The sequence below is a fragment of the Chiloscyllium plagiosum genome, unplaced genomic scaffold, assembly GCF_037043375.1.
Source record: "Chiloscyllium plagiosum isolate Xiang-an unplaced genomic scaffold, Cpla_swu_hap1 HiC_scaffold_18, whole genome shotgun sequence".
Classification (NCBI taxonomy): Eukaryota; Metazoa; Chordata; class Chondrichthyes; order Orectolobiformes; family Hemiscylliidae; genus Chiloscyllium; species Chiloscyllium plagiosum.
Window position 1 is genome coordinate 80,188,292 of NW_028270156.1, and position 18,565 is coordinate 80,206,856.

The following is an 18,565-nucleotide window of genomic DNA, read 5'->3' on the forward strand; positions in this document are numbered from 1 at the left end:
TGAGTTCAGTGTGGAGACAAGATATTATCTCTACAGGTGGAAACAGGTCCTTTGGCCCAACAAGTCCACACTGACCCTCTGAGAGTAACCCCACCCAGACCCATTCCCCCAGCCTATTATCCTATATTTACCCCCGTTTAATGCATCCAACCAACACATGCCTGAACACTATGGGCAATTTAGCATGACCAATTCACCTACGCTGCACATCTTTGGTTTGTGGACGGAAACCAGAACAGCCGTAGGAAACCCACGCAGACACGGGGAGAATGTGCACAGACGATCACCTGAGGCTGGAATCGAACCAGAGTCCCTGGCGCTGTGAGGCAGCAGCGCTAAACATTGAGCCACCGTGCCGCCCCATATTATGAGGTACAGTATCATGTTTCATGAACAAAGCCCTGGAATGGAAGTGCATTTCTAAGCAAATTCTTCTGTATCGCAGTGGCACTGTATTCTATACTCTGTTCTGCCACCTGATGCACGTTGTATGGTACAATCTGCCTGTACAGCATAAAGAACAATACTTTTCACTGCACTCAGTATGTGACAACAATAAATCAAATTAATCACGAGGCGATTTTAAAAAATTCATTCACAGAATGTGCTTGTCACTGACTACATCAGCATTTATTGCCCATCTCTAATTGCCCGGAGAGAAATTAAGAGTCAATCATATTGCTGTGGGTCTGGAGTTGCATGCAGGCCTGACCAAGTAATGATGGCAGTTTCTTTCTCTAAAGGATATTAGTAAACCAGATGGGTTTTTCCTGACAATCAATTCATGGTCATCATCAGACTCTTAATGCCAGATTCTAGATTAGAGTGGTGCTGGAAAAGCACAGTAGTTCAGGCAGCATCCGAGGAGCAGTAAAATCGACGTTTTGGGCAAAAGCCCTTCATCAGGAATACAGGCAGAGAGCCTGAAGGGTGGAGAGATAAGTGAGAGGAGGGTGGGGGTGGGGAAAAAGTAGCATAGAAAGTAAGTGAGTGGGGGAGGGGATGAAGGTGATAGGTCGGGGGGAGGGGAGGGTGGAGTGGATAGGTGGAAAAGCAGATAGGCCGGTAGGACAGGTCATGGGGACAGTGGAAGTTTGGAACTGGGATGAGGTGGGGGAAGGGGAAATGAGGAGTTGCAGTGGGAGAGGGACTCCCTGAAATTCTTGTAGAGAGAGGAGGAAAACTTCTTCAAGGCTTCTGAGTGCCAGATGTTTATTGAGTTCAAATTCCACCATCTGCTACGACAGGACTCAAACCCAAATCCCCAGAACATTACCTAGGTCTCTGGACTAACAGTCCACCGATAAGACCACAAGGGCATCTCCTCCCCTCAATTTGCTGGCAAGGCCAGCATTTATTTCCTTCTGGATTCAACATGATTTTGTACAGTCAGAGTTGTTAAAACAAAGAAATCCCAGATCAAGGACTGTCATCTATGTCCTGCATCACATCAGTACTAAGGGAACAGCACACTGACAGAGGGTCAGTACTGAGGGAATGCTGCACTTTCAGAGGGTCAGTACTGAGGGGAGTGCCGAATTATCACAGGGTCAGTACTGAGGGAGTGCCGAATTATCACAGGGTCAGTACTGAGGGAGTGCCGAATTATCACAGGGTCATTACTGAGGGAGTGCCGGACTGCTGGTGGGTGTGCCCTTCTGGATGAGGGTAAATGATTCTATGATTCTATTGGAAGATGAATGAAAAGTTCACCTGTTGTCTGAGACAATATTTATCTTTGAACTAACCTTGATTAAATAGAACGTTTGTTTACCAGCAGGTTGCTGTTCGTATTAACATGCAGTGTATGAATTAGATGCTGCAGCAGTGACTACATTTCTAACAGGAACTCATTGGTTGTGCTTCACTTTAGGCTATCCTGAGGTCTGGGAAGATGCTAAGCAAATCAAAGTTTTATCTTCCCTTTCACCAGCATTGCATTTTGTCAGTAATGACTGGTGCTCAGCTCCTTCAGAGCTACATCAATCTAGCATTCTCAACTGAAATTGTCATTAGACGATAAACTTTAATGGCAGATCTTCCACATAAAGTAGCTCTGCCTTTCTAACTCTACATGTGGGTGTATTCCTGTCAGTCACAAAAATGTATTTACAAGACTGACCTGGGTACAGGGCAATATGCAAAGGAAGAGAAATATTCAATAGGAACACCAAAAAACGCTGAGTCAAAAAGCTTCAGTCAGCTTTTCAAAGATCAGGGCGTTTGCTAAAGTCACTCATTAAACTTCTCCTTTCTGAATTTTACACATCGATCTGAGTCTCCAGCCTGTCTATCACACTGTAAGAATGTCCTGACTCGTATGTTTGTGAGAGTCAGTACAGGCAGACTCAGCAGCCAGCAGCAGAAATGAAACCGTACATCTGAGTGTTTGTTTCATATCCACCCATCACCTGACCCCTGACCTGCTGGCCCCCTTGTTCTGAGGGTCCCAAGTTCACTTTCTCACTAACTTTTATTTCACTTTCCATAATTTTGCCAGAATACAAGAGACTCAAACATTCAGTATTTTCCGGGAATGAAAGTATGGTGCTCTGATCAGTGCTATTTGGTCCTGCCGTGTTCGGGATTGCACTTTCAGTCTGGGCTCAGGAACCCTGAAGCACTTCCAGCTCCTGTTCCCATGCTGAGCCATACTATCTGTGACATTGCACCATTCACAAATGCAAAAGCATTGATTGCTCCATAGGCAATTTCACGACTACAGAGGATGATTTCAGAAGATAAAGTTCATGACTGGACTTGCCACAGCCTGGAGGAATGGAGCCACATGGAGCTCAAATGGCCAGCGCTGAGCTGGGCGGGCGTTCAGGGGTGACCCCGGCTTTCTCCAAAGCCTCCTTTGAGGATGCTGTCTCTGAGAGGACAGATACACTCTTCCATTCATCCAGATGCACAAATGCTTCCAGGGTCTTGCTGTTACCTGCTGCACTGGCTCGCCAGAAATTAAGCCCTGTTATTCCAAAGAGCCATCACAAAAAGTTAAACGTTTCTAAAATTTCCCAATTTTTCCTCTCTCTTAGAAACAGCTTGACAGAAAGCTTGGAATGGGTTTCTATACTTAACAAGCATGACCATTTATTACAAGTAAATAGACTCTAGCTACAGGTAAACAATTGTGATATCACAGAACAGGAGTAGGCCATCTGACCCCTCAAGCCTGCCCCCACCATTCAATAACATTACGGCTCATTATTTTTTGTGGATTCACCTCCACCTATCGCCCATTCAACATAATGCTGAATTTCTTTCCTGTTGAAAAACCTTTCTATCTTTGCCTTAAAAACATTCAACGAGATTGCCTTAACTGCTTTACTGGGCAGGCAATTTCAGAGAACAGGTTTGTCCTCAACTTGGTCCTAAATCTGCTCCCCCTTATTTTGAGGCTACGCCCCCTAGTTCTAGTTTCACCCGCCAGTGGAAACAACCTCCTTGCTTCTATCTTATCTATTCCCTTCATAACTTTATATGAGTCTATAAGATTCACCATCATTCTTCTAAATTCCAATTAAATAGTCCCAGTATACTCAGTCTCTCCACATAAGCCAACCCTTTTAACATAGTGAATCAACATAGCAAATCTCCTCTGCACCCCTTCAATGCCAGTACATCCTTATTCAAGGAAGGAGACCAAAACTGTACACATTACTACTCTCTCCCCACCCCCACCCTCCCCTAGCTTATCTTTCCACGCTTCAGGCTCTCTGCCTTTATTCCTGATGAAGGGCTTTTGCCCGAAACGTTGATTTTGCCTGTCCTCGGATGCTGCCTGAATTGCTGTGCTCTTCCAGCACCACTGATCCAGAATCCAGGTGTGGCCTCACCAGCGCCCTGTACAGATGCAACGTAGCCTCCCTGTTTTTGAACGCCACCCCTCCAGCAATGAAGGACAATATTCCATTTCCCTTCTTAATTACCTGCTGCACTTGCAAACCAGCTTTTTCTAATTTAACTCCATAAATTATAAGCTCCCCCTTTATACAGAACAAACAGACAGAGGGAAAGGCTGGGAAGGCAGTTCAATCATTCCTGAGATGATTCTTGACTGGGCAGAATGTTGCTTTTTGGTTTTCCTTATCTAGAATTTCTATTGATTGTGAGACACACAGGGTGGCTGGCTCACTTATCAGTTAAAAATCACAGCTTATACAAACTGCTGGGGGCCTAATGTGGCACTATGGTAAGATCCTAACCTCTAAGCCAGGACGCCTGGGTTCAAGACTGACCTGCTCCAGAGTCATGTCGTAAGATCTCTGAACATGTTGGTTGCTACTTAAAATGAAGATTGTTTACACCTATGATTTAGTGGGGGATCTTGTAGTACAATAATAGTGTCCCTACCTCTGAGCCAGGATGCCTGATTTAAGTTCCAACTGATTCAGAGTTGTATGATAGCATCTCTGAACAGGTTGATTAGAAAACGAATACATAAACTGTTGAATAAAAGATAAACTGGTTTTCTTCAGGCAGAGAACAGAGAGAGCTCCTGAGCTGGTGGAAGTCTGTATCTTGTTGGCAGTTCCAAGCTGTTCATCCATCTCTGACTGATCACATAATTGTTAATAAGCAGAAAGCCTATGCTATGGATAATAGGTGGGTTGTCCACAGACCAATCTATATGTATCTGTACATAACCCACTCAGCTCCAGTTCATCTGCAACCACAATTTAACCAATACTTGAACAAGCAGCTGTGTAAACACTGCTTACAATGAGTAATCGGTCACTTGCTTTCAAAACATCCAACAGCCTTCGGTTTTTCTACTTTTTTGCCCACAATTAGAAATACAGGAAAATAAAAACACAAGGTCTTTACACCAACCAAACCCAGAAAACATATGTAAAGGCAGCCACAGTGGACGTCATTTGAAAGATGGCAGGGGCCAGGTGAGGAACAATAGTGTAGAATGTGCTTCAATAATCTGTGGAGGTCTGGAAAGGTGAGTGATACTCATGTGACAGGCATCTGGGTGCCCACAAACTGAACAAACTCAAAACTCTTTTGTCCTTAATAGCATGAGGTCAAACAGCCAATGAAACATCAGTAACTCTCACTCAATGAATAGGAAGGGTTTGGAGGGATATGGGCCGGGTGCTGGCAGGTGGGACTAGATTGGGTTAGGATATCTGGTCGGCATGGACGGGTTGGACCGAAGGGTCTGTTTCCGTGCTGTACATCTCTATGACTCTATGTCTGTATGAATAGTGGAGCAGACTCAAAAGGCGGAATGGCCTACTCCTGCTCCTATTGTCTATGTTTTCTTTGTTACCTAAGATACTCATGGTCAGTTTAATACAGGAATGTGTTAGCAGATGGTTTTAGTTGAAGCACCTCACTGTATCAATGCCCAGATACTGGATGGGCCAAGTGTTCCCTCCTCAAAAAGTAAACAATATCTCATAGCAGCCCCTCACAGAGGCTGGATGTGGATCTGAAGAGATGCAGTACCTGAGACTCTTTGAAAGAATCATGACAGACCTCACGTGGCCAGCTGGACATTCAGTGAGTGGGAGTCTTTTCTGTTGAGGAATTCCATTGGCTGCTGTTTTGCTGCCTTCATGCATGTGTGAGTACAATCAATGGTTTCCGGGTTCTGTGGGAATCCAATGATGGCAGCAAAACCCTCTGTGCTTGTGCTCAGGACATTCATTTCTGAGATAGGAACACTACATGACGGTAGGGTGTGTTGTTGACTGAGGAGTGAGGACAGCATGGATTCATATAAAATCAGTGCCACTGTGACCTTGATAGCTACAACTATAGGGCTGCCATGGTGGGGGGCGCGGGGTGGGGGTGGGGTTGCTGCCCGGCATCAGCTCATTGCCGTTTTCTTCCGGATTGGGAAGGTTAATCTACTGAAACTCCCCTTGTTACTCTTTCCATTGTCAGAGTCACACAGACGTACACCACGGAAACAGACGCTTCCGTTCAACTTGTCCATGACAACCAGCTATCCTAAATTCATCTAGTCCCATTTGCCAGCATTTGGCCGATATCCGTACAATCCATTCTATTCATGTATCTATCCAGATTCCTTTTAAATGTTGTAATTGTACCAACTCGCACCAATTCCTCTGGCAACTCTTTTCAATCATGCACCACCCTCAACGTGAAAAAGTTGTCCCTTGGCATCTTTCCCCTCTCACCTTAAACCTATGCCCTCTCGTTTTAGACTCACGGTGGGGAAAATACCTTGGCTATTCACCCTATCCATGGGCCTCATTATTTTATAAACCTCGACAAGGTCACCCCAAGGCTCCAGGGAAAATAGCCCCAACATATTCAGCCTCCTCCCTGAGCTCAAACGCTCCAAACCTAGCAATAATCTGCTAGACCTTTTCTGCAACCTTTCAGGTTGAGCAACATCTTTCCTATAGCAGGGAGACCAGAATTAAACACAGTATTCCAAAAGTGGCCTCACCAATGTCCTGTGCAGCCACAACATGATTCACAAATCTCATCTCAACTCCTCTGCCAACTGCCAATCATTCATCAGGGTTTCCTCTATCTGCATTCTACTACCTAAATTATGCCAACAGCTTCACATCATCCTTGAACTGCTCATTCACAAGGACAGAATTCCGAACACCAGTTAGTACTGGTTGGATAACTTGGGTCTTTCTCCCATTTCCTGCAGCAACTGAACCAATGCCATCATTGGCATGCATGATTTACCCTCGTGCTCCCAGCAACTGCTCCATCTGGACATGTCCTGGAATCTCCATTTACCCCCACCTCTCAATTGAAAATTTCAATTCCCACTCATTGTTCATGAGCCCCACCAGGAACTTGCCACTGTGTGATGTGGAAGCGTGTGGGCCATCAGCACAACCACTCCCATGCCATCCCATTAAAGATGATGTTGCATTCTAAAGATTTCAGAATTCAATCTTGCCATCCCATATTTTCAATGTGTGCCTGTCCTTTGGTAAAAGACCAGGCCAAAATTGATTCGCTGCAATATTGCATTAGAGCAGAATCACAAAAGTTTTCCAATGCAGAGGGAGTCTATGCCTGCAATGGCTCTATTATCTAGTGCCAATCTCCTGCCTTATCTTCATATACCATTACTATCCAAAAAACAACCAATACCCTCTCGAGTTCCTGAAATGAACCTGTTTCACCACATTTCCCGGTAGTATATTCCATAACCTAACTTCTCATTGTGTGCAAATGTTTTTTTTCTCACATCAACCAGTTTCTTTTCCCCATCACTTTAAATGTACGCCCTCTCATTTTTGTTTATTCTACAAGTGGGAACAGTTTCTCCTCATCTACCCTATGCTGCCCACTCATGATTTTGGCAACCTCAATCAGCTCCCCTCTTCTGTCCAGGCAGAACAGTCCCAACTTCTTCAATCTAACCTTCTAACAGATATTCCTCATACCTGCAATATTCTTATAAAGCACTTCTGCACTTTCTCCACTGCATTTGCATCTTTTCCAGCATGTGGCGCCCACACACACAATACTGAAGCTGAGGTCTAACAAGTTATATTGCAATTTGTAAGATTCTGAGCGGATCTGACAGGGTGGATACTGAGAGGATGGTGCCGCCTGTTGGAGAACATAGAACATTACAGCACAGGAACAAGCCCTTTGTCCCATCAACTCTGTGCTGACCATGATGCTATTATAAACTAGACACATCTCTGCACATGTTCCAATCCTTCTTTGCCTGTTCATGTATTTGTCTAAATGCCCCTTATACATTGCTACTGTATCTGCTTCTATCTCCTTACCCGGCAGTGCATTCCAGGTAGCAACATTCCAAGTCTCTCCTAATCTTATATACTTCCATCAGGTTTTCCCTCAGCCTCTGACACTTCAGTGAAAAACAATCCAAGTTTGCCCAAAAGACAAACAGAAATTGCTGGAAAAACTAAGTAGACCTGGCAACATTTGAGGAGAAAAAGCAGAGTTAATATTTCGGGTCCAGTGACCCTTCTTCACAAGTTTGTATTATAGCTAATTCAATCCTATACAGGCAATATTGTGGTAAACCTCTTCTGCAACCTCTCCAAAGCCTCCACATCCTTCCTATAATGTCATGACCAGAACTGCACACAATACTTCAAACATGGCCAAGTTAAAGTTTTACACAGCTGCAACATCACTTGCCAAGCTTTTCACTGAATGTCCCGACCAATGAAGACAAGTATACCATACACCTTCTTTACCACCTTATACACTTGTGTTGCTACTTTCAGGGAGCTATAGACTTAGACCCCCAAGATCCCTCTGTATACCAATGCTCCTAATGGTCTGGCCAATTACAGAATGCTTTCCTTTTGTATTTGACCTGCCAAAATGCATTACCTCACACTTGTGTGGATTAAATACTGTCATTTCTCTGCCCAACTTTCCACCTGGTCTGTAAGCTGCTGTATCTTTTGAAATCCTTCCTCACTATCTACAGCTCCACCAATTTCCATGTCATCTGCAAACTTACAAATTGGACCACCTACATTTTCATCCAAATTATTTATATATATTACAAACTACAGAGGTCCCAGCCCTGATTCTTGCACAATACCACTGGTCACAGGTTTCCAGTCAGAAAAACTGTCCTCTGTCCTCCACAACTGTCCTCCACAACTGTCCTCTGTCTTGCACAACCAAGCTAATTTTGTATAAAATTTACCAACTCACCATGGATCCCAGATGACTTAGTCTTCTGGACCTGCCTACCATGATAGACGTCAAAAATTTTAATAAAGCCCATGTAGACAACATCCACTGCCCCCCCACCCCATCAATCATCTTTGATACTTCCTCAAAAAACTCAATCAATTTTGTGAGACAAGACCTCCTCCGTATCAAGCCCATGCTGACTGTTCCGAGTAAGTCAATTCTACTCCAAATGTGAGTAAATCCTGTACCTAAGAATCTTCTCCAATAATTTCCCTACCCTGATGCCAGGGGCTTAGATGAGGCATAATTTATTATGTGCATCGAGGAGGGTTTCTTGAAACAAATATGTAAATCGTCCAACCAGGGAAGGGACTATATTGGGGAATGAGCCTGTTCAGATAATCAAAGTTTCAGTGGGGAAACATTTTATGAACAGTGATGATAATTCAGTAAGTTTTAAGGTAGTAAGGGAAAAATATAAGACTGGTCTTGGGTGAAAGTGTAAATTGGGGCAAGACTGAATACAACAGCATTCAGCAGGAACTGGAAAATTTGGATTGCAGCTGTTTGTAGACAAATCCACATCTGATATGTAAGAGTCCTAAAAGCTAGTTGACCAGAGCTCAGGACCAGCATGTTCCTGTGAGAATGAAACATGAGGATGGCAAGATTCGGGAACCTTGGATGATGAGGCATGTGGAAAGGTTAATCAAAAAGAAAAAGGAAGCAGATAGAAGGCTTCGGAAACAGAAATCTGTAATTCCTCGATTATCCCTGTTGCCTTTCTTAAATAAAGTAACAACATCCTGTCTTCTGGGATCTTGCCTGTGGCCAAAGAAGATACAAAGACCTCTGTCAAGATCCCAGCAATCTTTTCCCTTGCCTCCTTTAATACCCTGGGGTAAATCCCATCAAGCCTTGGGGACATATCTATCAAAATGTTTTTCAAGAAATCCAACATCATCACCTCTTAATATCAACATGCCCCAGATGATCAACAAACCCCTCTCTAAGATTACCGTCATCCATATCTTTCTCCTTAGTGAAGACTGATGTGAAGTATTCATTAAGGACCTCACTCACTTCCTCTGACTCCACATATAAATTCTTCACTTTGTCCTTGAGTGGACCTATCTTTTCCTAGTTACCCTCTTGCTCCTAATACACATATAAAATGCCTTGGGACTTTACGCAATCCTACTTGCCAGTTCATGGCACCCAAAACAGAAATTGCTAGAAAAGCTCAGCAGGTCTGGCAGCATCTGTGGAAAAAACTCAAGAGTTAACATTTCAGGTCCAGTGACCTTTCTTCAGAACTGATGGTAGCTCAGAAAAAGTTGATTTTCATTGAGAAGATAGGGTGGGGTAATGGGTTAAGAATAAATGATAGGTGGAGATGAAACCCATATAGAGGAGAACAAACTGGTTGGACAAAGGAGTGGATAATATCATTTTCATGGCCCATTTTAGCCCTCCTAATTTCTCTTTAAGTTCTTTTCTGCTTCTTTTATACTTCGCAATGGCCTTCTTTGATTTCTGTTTCCAAAGCCTTACATCTGCTTTCTTTTTCTTTTTGATTAACCTTTCACATGCCTCATCATCCAAGGTTCCCGAATCTTGCCATCCTCATGTTTCATTCTCACAAGAACGTGTTGGTCCTGAGCTCTGGTCAACTGGCTTTTAAGACTCTTACATGTCAGATATGGATTTATCTTCAAACAGCTGCAATCCAAGTTTTCCCAGTTCCTGTTTAATACTGTTGTATTCAGTCTTGCCCCAATTTACACTTTCACTCAAGACCCACCTTATATTTTTCCATAACTACCTTAGAACTTATTGAATTATGATCACCGTTCCTAAAATGTTTCCCCACTGAAACTTTGATTATCTGAACAGGTTCATTCCCCAATACAGTCCCTTCCCTGGTTGGACTATTTACATATTTGTTTCAAGAGACCCTCCTCGATGCACATAATAAATTCTGCCTCATTTAAGCTGCTGGCACTAAGGGAGTCCCAGTCAGTATTGGGGAAATTAGAAGTACCCACTAGTGGGTGGCACGGTGGCACAGTGGTTAGCACTGCTGCCTCACAGCGCCTGAGACCCGGGTTCAATTCCCGCCTCAGGCGACTGACTGTGTGGAGTTTGCACGTTCTCCCCGTGTCTGCGTGGGTTTCCTCCGGGTGCTCCGGTTTCCTCCCACAGTCCAAAGATGTGCAGGGTCAGGTGAATTGGCCATGCTAAATTGCCCGTAGTGTTAGGTAAGGGGTAAATGTAGGGGTATGGGTGGATTTCGCTTCGGCGGGTCGGTGTGGACTTGTTGGGCCGAAGGGCCTGTTTCCACACTGTAGTGTAATCTAATCTAATGTAATCTAATCAATAACCTTGTGGTTATTACATCTTTCCATGATCTGCCTACATATCTGTTCCTCTATCTCCTGCTGGCTATTGGGAGGCCTACAGTCCAACCTCACCATAGTGATTGCACCTTTCTTATTCCTGAGTGCTACCCACATTGCCTCACTGAGAGCCCCCCAAGATGCCCCCTGTTTGTACAGCTGTGACATTCTCTTTAATCAGCTATGCAACTTCCCCATCCATTTTACTTTCTTCTCTATCATATCTGAAACATTTCAACCCTGGAACATTGAGCTGCCAGTTCTGTCTTTCTCTCAATCAAGTTTCTGTAATGGCTACAACATAGTTCCATGTACTAATCCAGGCTCTTAGCTCACCTGTCTTATCTGGTATGTTCCTACGAGTTTTGAACTAGTGGGCACTGTGAGACAAAATGAGAGGTAGAATTTTCTGGAGAATTTACAAAATCTTGTGGGGAACTATATTGGTGGGAAGCAAAAATTCAGCTTCCCAACGGCAGGTCAAAGTTTTGGTGTTGAGTTATACAGTCATAGAGTCATAGAGATGTACAGCATGGAAACAGACCCTTCAGTCCAACCCATCCATATCGACCAGATATCCCAACCCAATCTAGTCCCACCTGCCAGCGCCCGGCCCATATCCCTCCAAACCCTTCCTATTCATATACCCATCCAGATGCCTTTTAAATGTTGCAAGTGTACCAGCCTCCACCACTTCCTCTGGCAGCTCACTCCATACACGTGCCACCCTCTGCATGAAAATGGTGCCTAGATGGGTTGGGTTTCTCCACCTTGGAATCTGTTTTACATTCATTAGCATGTCATGAATGCTGAGTAATATCCCAGACCATTAAAGTTAGGCACGAGCTGGTTCACTAATAATAGGAAACGTGTTCACAAAGTGAGTGAAGCTTGACCAGGCCAAGAAACCTGCCCAAGTGAAGTAGTCACACTGGCTGATGTACACAAACCTGGCTGTGGCAGGCAAGAAGGGTTCAGCTTAAAAGGGGGACTTTGTGGTCGTGTCCTTGTCCCATGCAAACCTTTGGTGCAAACTGATTGTAATGTGTATTCTTCAAATTGTGATAAAAGGTCAGTCATCTGATGGTGTGTGTATGCACAGTGAAAATGTGAGCTCTGATGGTTGTGTGAGTAGCAGTGCTAGTGTGGTACCAGTAAACTTACATCAGCAGCTGTAATGAACTGAGAGATATTGATTGTACCTGAAGCATATCATGGAGATGCCTAACACCATGTCGTAGCTCTCCACAGTGGTAACCTTACAGTGCTAAATAACACTTGTAGGAGCATGAGGCATCAAGTGGATAATGATACACACCCTGGCAGAGATAGCAGTTCATTCATCATCATGGGGCAATATAGCCAGGCTCGATTGAGCCAACCATAGCTGCTGACCTCCCCTCTGCCTTTATCAGCTGGGATGATCTCCTGTTAGCACCCACAGAAAAGAGAATTTCCCTTCTCTCTAGGATAGCCTTCAGTAGATCCTCTAGGGACACCTCGTTAAAACATGATGCCACTTATTAATCTGGAATCTGACATCTCCTGGGGTGAGCAGTGATGATGATCAGCGATACGTGGGCGGCCACGGTGGCACAGTGGTTAGCACTGCTGCCTCACAGCGCCAGAGACCCAGGTTCAATTCCCGCCTCAGGCGACTGACTGTGTGGAGTTTGCACGTTCTCCCCGTGTCTGCGTGGGTTTCCTCCGGGTGCTCCGGTTTCCTCCCACAGTCCAAAGATGTGCCGGTCAGGTGAATTGGCCACGCTAAATTGCCCGTAGTGTTAGGTAAGGGGTAAATGTAGGGGTATGGGTGGGTTGCGCTTCGGCGGGGCGGTGTGGACTTGTTGGGCCGAAGGGCCTGTTCCCACACTGTAAGTAATCGAATCCTGGGTTGCAGAGAGTGAACTACTGTTCCTATAAAAGATGGCGCACAAATGTTGCAGCCCAAAATGTGTTGGTCTTCCTCAGAAATTCCTGCCAAAAATACCTGGCAATTGCCTGCACGTGAATGTCCAGTAAACTGAAAAGAACATAACGCTGTGGGAAAAGTCACACCAACCCCCCCAGCATAAGTCTCTCCTGCAGTTATACCCTGCTCAACACTGAGTCTCAAAAAAGTGAAGATTCCACCAAGGAGTCTCCTGTTTGAAACAGAGATGAGCACAAACAGTTTTACTCTTAGAGGGTTATTAATCTTTGAAAAATTTTCACCCAAACTGTATTAAGAGGTTGGCTCATCAATCATACTCTAAGGCTGGGTTAAATAGATTTTTGATCAAACCAGAAATCAAGACTTGAACGGAACGATCAGCCGTTGAATAATCGAGCAGCATCAATGGGCCGAATGATCTACTCCTGCTCTGATTACATGTGAACCGATGAGAACAGAAATGAGTGAAGAGCCTTTGTTTGTAGCTTTCAGTAGGATGGCAGTACACATTCCCAGTAACTGGGCTTGCTAGCCAACATTGCAGCCTTCTGTCATGTTTGAGTCAGCATCATGATGTAGCACTGGAAAAACAACTGTATCCTCTGTGTGTGGAAATAAAACTTAATTGTAAATGTAAAGTTACATGTGGACTCTATTATTGAATGTTCTGAATGCACTGTAGCCGAAACACTAAGGATTGTGCCTGTCAGCTCTGTCACAATTTAACAACTTAAAAATTGTCTGCATTTTTTTCAACAGACTGTCCTCAAAAGAAGCCAAGGGATCTGCTCAGTTCAAGAACCAAGCAACATTGTGCTGCTGGGTCATTTCGGAGTGAAATATCGCACATTCCCAATTTGAAGTCACAGGTTGCAAGTCAAGTTCAAATTAGTCCAGCTGAATTGTGATCCAGGTCCCAGGGCTAACTGGTGTATGGGAGTGGGCGTGTTCAACAACAGCGTTTGGTGTACATGGTATTACCGTGAACGATTTGGTAAATGCAGATTCGCGAATGGATCTGTCGAATTTTAGCAATGGGTGCAAATGACTTTGGGAGATTTCCTAAAGTTTGAGAGTTGGTGTTGGTGTTGGTGGATAGAGATTTGGGAATGGACATGTAACATGTTAATCAGAAGCTTATCTTTCACTCATGTTGAAAGATTAACATTTAGAAAGGGCACCACCTCAACTTCATGCCAGTATAACTAACATTAAGCTGGGGGGGGGGGGTTAACAATTAAGTAACTTAAATATAAAGGGAGAACAGACATAATCGGCGTGAAATGTGTTGTGTGTCAGAGAAGTCGATAAACTTGAATGTAAGGAATAAATGTCTTGAATTGGATTCTGCCAACAAGATTGATCCAAACTGACACGTCACTTTGATATTTCCTTCTCAGCCCACCTGCCCAAAGTATGATGTACCTTCTTTGCTTTGCTCAGTTCGAGCTGTGCAGGAAAGTGACTCCCCATCTCAATGATGAATTTTATCTGGGCAATGAGAGAAAAGGAAGCAAATCTCAAACGCTCTACATTTCAGATTTCTTTGAGAGAGAGAAAAAAAAAGGCAGTCCCTGAAAGGGTTAATGCTTGCAGCTTTAAGTCACCACTACATACGCAACCCCGTCACCACCATCCCCCGCCCCGACCCCCCCCCCCCACCCCCCCCACCACCACCGCCAAAATCCCCACTACCCTCTGCTCCATATATTCACCTCATGAGAATGTTTGAGTAAAACCTGCTTCAATGGTAGCTCTGGAAATGTCAATGACCTGGTGTGAGCCTTTCAGCTTCAATTCTATGGTTGTCCTGCAATAACAGAATTTAACTTCCTTTCAAGTCAAGCAGCAAGACTCCAAAATCAACAGAAAATACAACAGCAATGCAGATCACTTCATGAAAGACTTGTCTTGTTAGCTATATGAAGCTGCCCACTTTCCCTCTCCCTTCTCTCTATGGGGCTCCTTCCTTCTCATTCCCAGGGAATTCCGATTACTGCTTTACTTACCGTGTTGAGGTTTCCTGCCTCGCTGATGTCCTGGCTGAATTCGATGGGTCTCTGGATGAATTGCGGTGTAACCCTTTGCAGGCTCTTGCCTGTCCTTCCCCTCTTGCCCTCTCTCTGGTTTCTGTTGGGCAGTTGACAGTGAGCAGGGCTGCTGACTCCTGGGTGACTTGTGGTCAGACTGTGACACCGAGCTCATTCTCTGTTGGAGGGCGGAGTGTACACCAATTAGATGTTTACAGCAGATAACCAGCATCCAACTCACGTTCAAGGCTGTAGCCTAGCCTTGGTCCAATCAGCAGTGGGTTACCACAGGTCAAATCTCAGCACGCAGAAGTTCAGCCAATGCTTAGCTTGCATCTGACTTACTTTCTCTCTTTCTCTCTCTCTCTCCCCTCCCCCCCCCCCACTTTTCTTCTCCTGCCCCTCACTTTTTGTTTTTTTTTAATGTATCTCATTTACTTTCTCTCTATCTACATTTTTTCTATACTGCCACTCTCTCCCTCGCCTACCTTCTTGCCCCCTCCCTCCCTCCCTCTATCTGTATCTGTTTCACTGCATGCCTGTTTGTCTCTCCCTCAAAAAGACTTGCATTTATATAACAACTTCACAACTACTAGACATGTCAAAATGCAATAGAGACAAAAAAAAATTGAGATTTACTCACAGTTATAATGTAAGAGAAACCATGCGACAGGGAGCAAACTCCCACAAGGTGGAATGTGATATTGAGCAGATAATCTGTTCTTTGTGATGGTGATTGAAGGATAAATGTATTGGCCAGGGCACCAGCTTCTTCAAAATAGTGCTGGTGGACATTTTCGGCTCACCCAAGCGGGCAGATTGGGACTCAATATCACATCCCATTCAAGAGCTAACTCCTCTGACAGTGAACACCTTGATTTTTGAGCTTAAGTCTCTGGGTCAGTGCTTTCCAATCATTGTTCCACTGTGACCTTCTATCAAGGCTTGACAAGTATCACAGTGCCTCAGTGAACCTTTGAGAGCAACGTGCAGGCAACTGGGGCAGCAGGAGCCTGTTAGAGAGGATCGCAGCTGCTATAGCTTGGGCCCTGTCACAGCCATCGCTGCCTCAGAACACATGAGCCCAAAATATCAGCCCCCCCCACCCCAAACTGGTGGGACTTAAATCAAAATCTTCAGGCTCAAAGACAAAAGTATTTCCAACTGAGGGATGATGGCCCTCAGTGAACAAAGAGTCCTGAATCTTTTGTTGGTTGTCTGAGGCACAGCCGAACCGGTCCAAAACTACACATAACAAGTACTGAAATATCATTCTATATCACCCATTACGTCTGTAGATATCCCTCTCTTTCTGTCTTCCTCTCTCTTTCTCACTCCCTGTCCCTCTCTCTGTTATTCTACCTCTGTTAGCTCTGCCTTCCTGTGAACGAAATACTGATTAATTCTGCTGAATTATTAGTTTGTGAATGGACTCAGTATTACACAGAGCGCGACAGGAAGCTGGGGGCCAGAAGAACAGCCACAGAACTGAAACTATCTGACACAGTAAGACTGCAGCAGAAATGGTTAGGGACCACTGGCACTGACCCTGCCCCACCCAGCCCTTACTAAATAGGGTGGTGTGGAGGGGAAGTGATAACTGATAGAGTTGAACTCTTTCCAAACATCACTTTATAACAAACTAGTCTGAATTTGAGGAGCAATGGGTTAGTGTCTTTTTTTGTGGTGTAGATCTCGATGACTCTCAACACCCCACTAACCTGCCTCTCCCCAAAAACCCCTCTCTGAGACACTCTACCATGAATGCTTACCAAACAAATTCCATGATTCTGCCTGAGGACTTCCTCTGAGGAAGTGAGATGTTCAGCACCACCCCAAACCCCCCACTCATCTCTCCAACATAGCCCACACTTAGACCTTGCTGCAAGACATTGCTATGACCCACCCTTTCTATATTCGCATAGCATGGAAAGAGACACTTCTGTCCAACTAGTCCATGCCAACCATGTTCCCAAACTAAACTAGTCCCATCTGCTGTGCTTGACCCATATCCCTCCAAATCTTTCCAATTCATGAACTTATCCAAATGGCTTTTAAATGTTGTTACTGTACCTGCATTCATCACTTTTTCAGACAGTTTATTCCATACATTGAACACTTTCTGCTTAAAACTGTTACCCCTCTTTAAATCTCACCTTAAAAATATGCCCCCTAGTTTTGAACTCCACCAGCCGAGGGAAAAGATCCTTGTTATTAATCTTATCTATGCGTCTCATGATTTTATAAACCTCAATAAGGTCACTGCTCAACCTCATGGGCTCCAGTGAAAAACGTTCCAGTCTATTTTTATATCTTAAACCTTCCATTCCTGACAACATCCTGGTAAATGTTTTCTGAACCTTCTCCAGTTTAATAATATCCTTCCTATAACAGGGTGAACAGAACTGCACATGAATCTCAACATGATATTCCAACTCCTATACTCAAACTTCTGAGGAATAAAGACAAGCATGCTAAACACCTTCTTAACCATCCTGTCTACCAATAATTCAGAGAATTATAGAGGTGAACCCCTTGGTCTCTCTGCTCTACAACACCACCCAAGGCTATACCATTACTTGTATAAGTCCTGTCCTTCTTTGTTTTACCAAAGTGCAATACCTCACATTTATCCAAATTAAATTCCATCGGCCACTCCTCAGACCATTGACCCAATTGATCAAGATCTATTTGTAGGGGAAAGTGTCCATGGAAGACCAGGAGGAACAACTTGAAGACGAGTAGGACAATTGGAAGACCAGGAGGACAGGCAGAAGATCAGAAGGCACAGCCAGATGGTGGGATCGGGGAGCAGCTAGACAAACAGGAGGTCAATCAGTGGTGAGCTGGCAAAACGTCAAAGGTGGAAATGTGTTGCTGGAAAAGCGCAGCAGGTCAGGCAGCATCCAGGGAACAGGAGAATCGAGGTTTCGGGCATGAGCCCTTCTTCAGGAAGTCAAAGGGACCAGTGAGACGTTGCAGATAGTCAAGCTGCCAAGGATGCAGCCAGGTAGGAAGAGGCAGAAACAACAGATGCACTATTTCCAGTTCCGTCCCAGTGCAGTGTGCGCACTCAATAATAATGTCAATGGGACTCATTTACTTTTCATGCATGTTGGTGGAGATTCTCTGATGCACAACACGTAAAGGGAAAATAATTAAAGAATTCTGAGAAAGAGCAAGTGGAGCAAAGAGCTAAGTTTAATTCGATTTTCATACCGAAAGACGCAACGGAGCAAGTGACTAATTCCAAACTGTATCCTACAATGAGGAGGAAGTCAGGACTGCAGATGCTGAAGATCAGAGTCGAGAGTGTGGTACTGGAAAAGCACAGCAGGTCAGGCAGCATCCGAGGAGCAGGAGAATCGATGTTTTGGGGATAAGCCCTTCCTCAGGAATTCTGATGAAGGGCTTTTGCCCGAACCATTGGTTTTTCTGCTCCTCGGATGCTACCTGACCTGCTGTGCTTTTTCAGCACCATACTCTCGACTCTGTATCCTACAATGATTATTTCTTGGTTATGTTTGTTGGTGTTTGTGTTTCTTGATTGT

General features: G+C 44.4%; 1 protein-coding gene across 3 annotated transcripts in view; it reads right to left on the reverse strand.

The window, feature by feature from the left end:
• nr1h3 (nuclear receptor subfamily 1, group H, member 3) overlaps window positions 1–18,565 on the reverse strand; it is a 76,549-nt gene that overhangs the window by 47,872 nt on the left and 10,112 nt on the right. For 2 of the 3 annotated variants that reach the window (XM_087996832.1, XM_043706316.2), the window contains exon 2: window positions 14,994–15,192. The exons of the other annotated variant lie outside the window; for it this stretch is intronic. The gene's annotated coding sequence lies outside the window, so the exon portion shown is untranslated. The remainder of the gene's footprint in view (window positions 1–14,993; window positions 15,193–18,565) is intronic. 3 annotated transcript variants of the gene reach the window in all.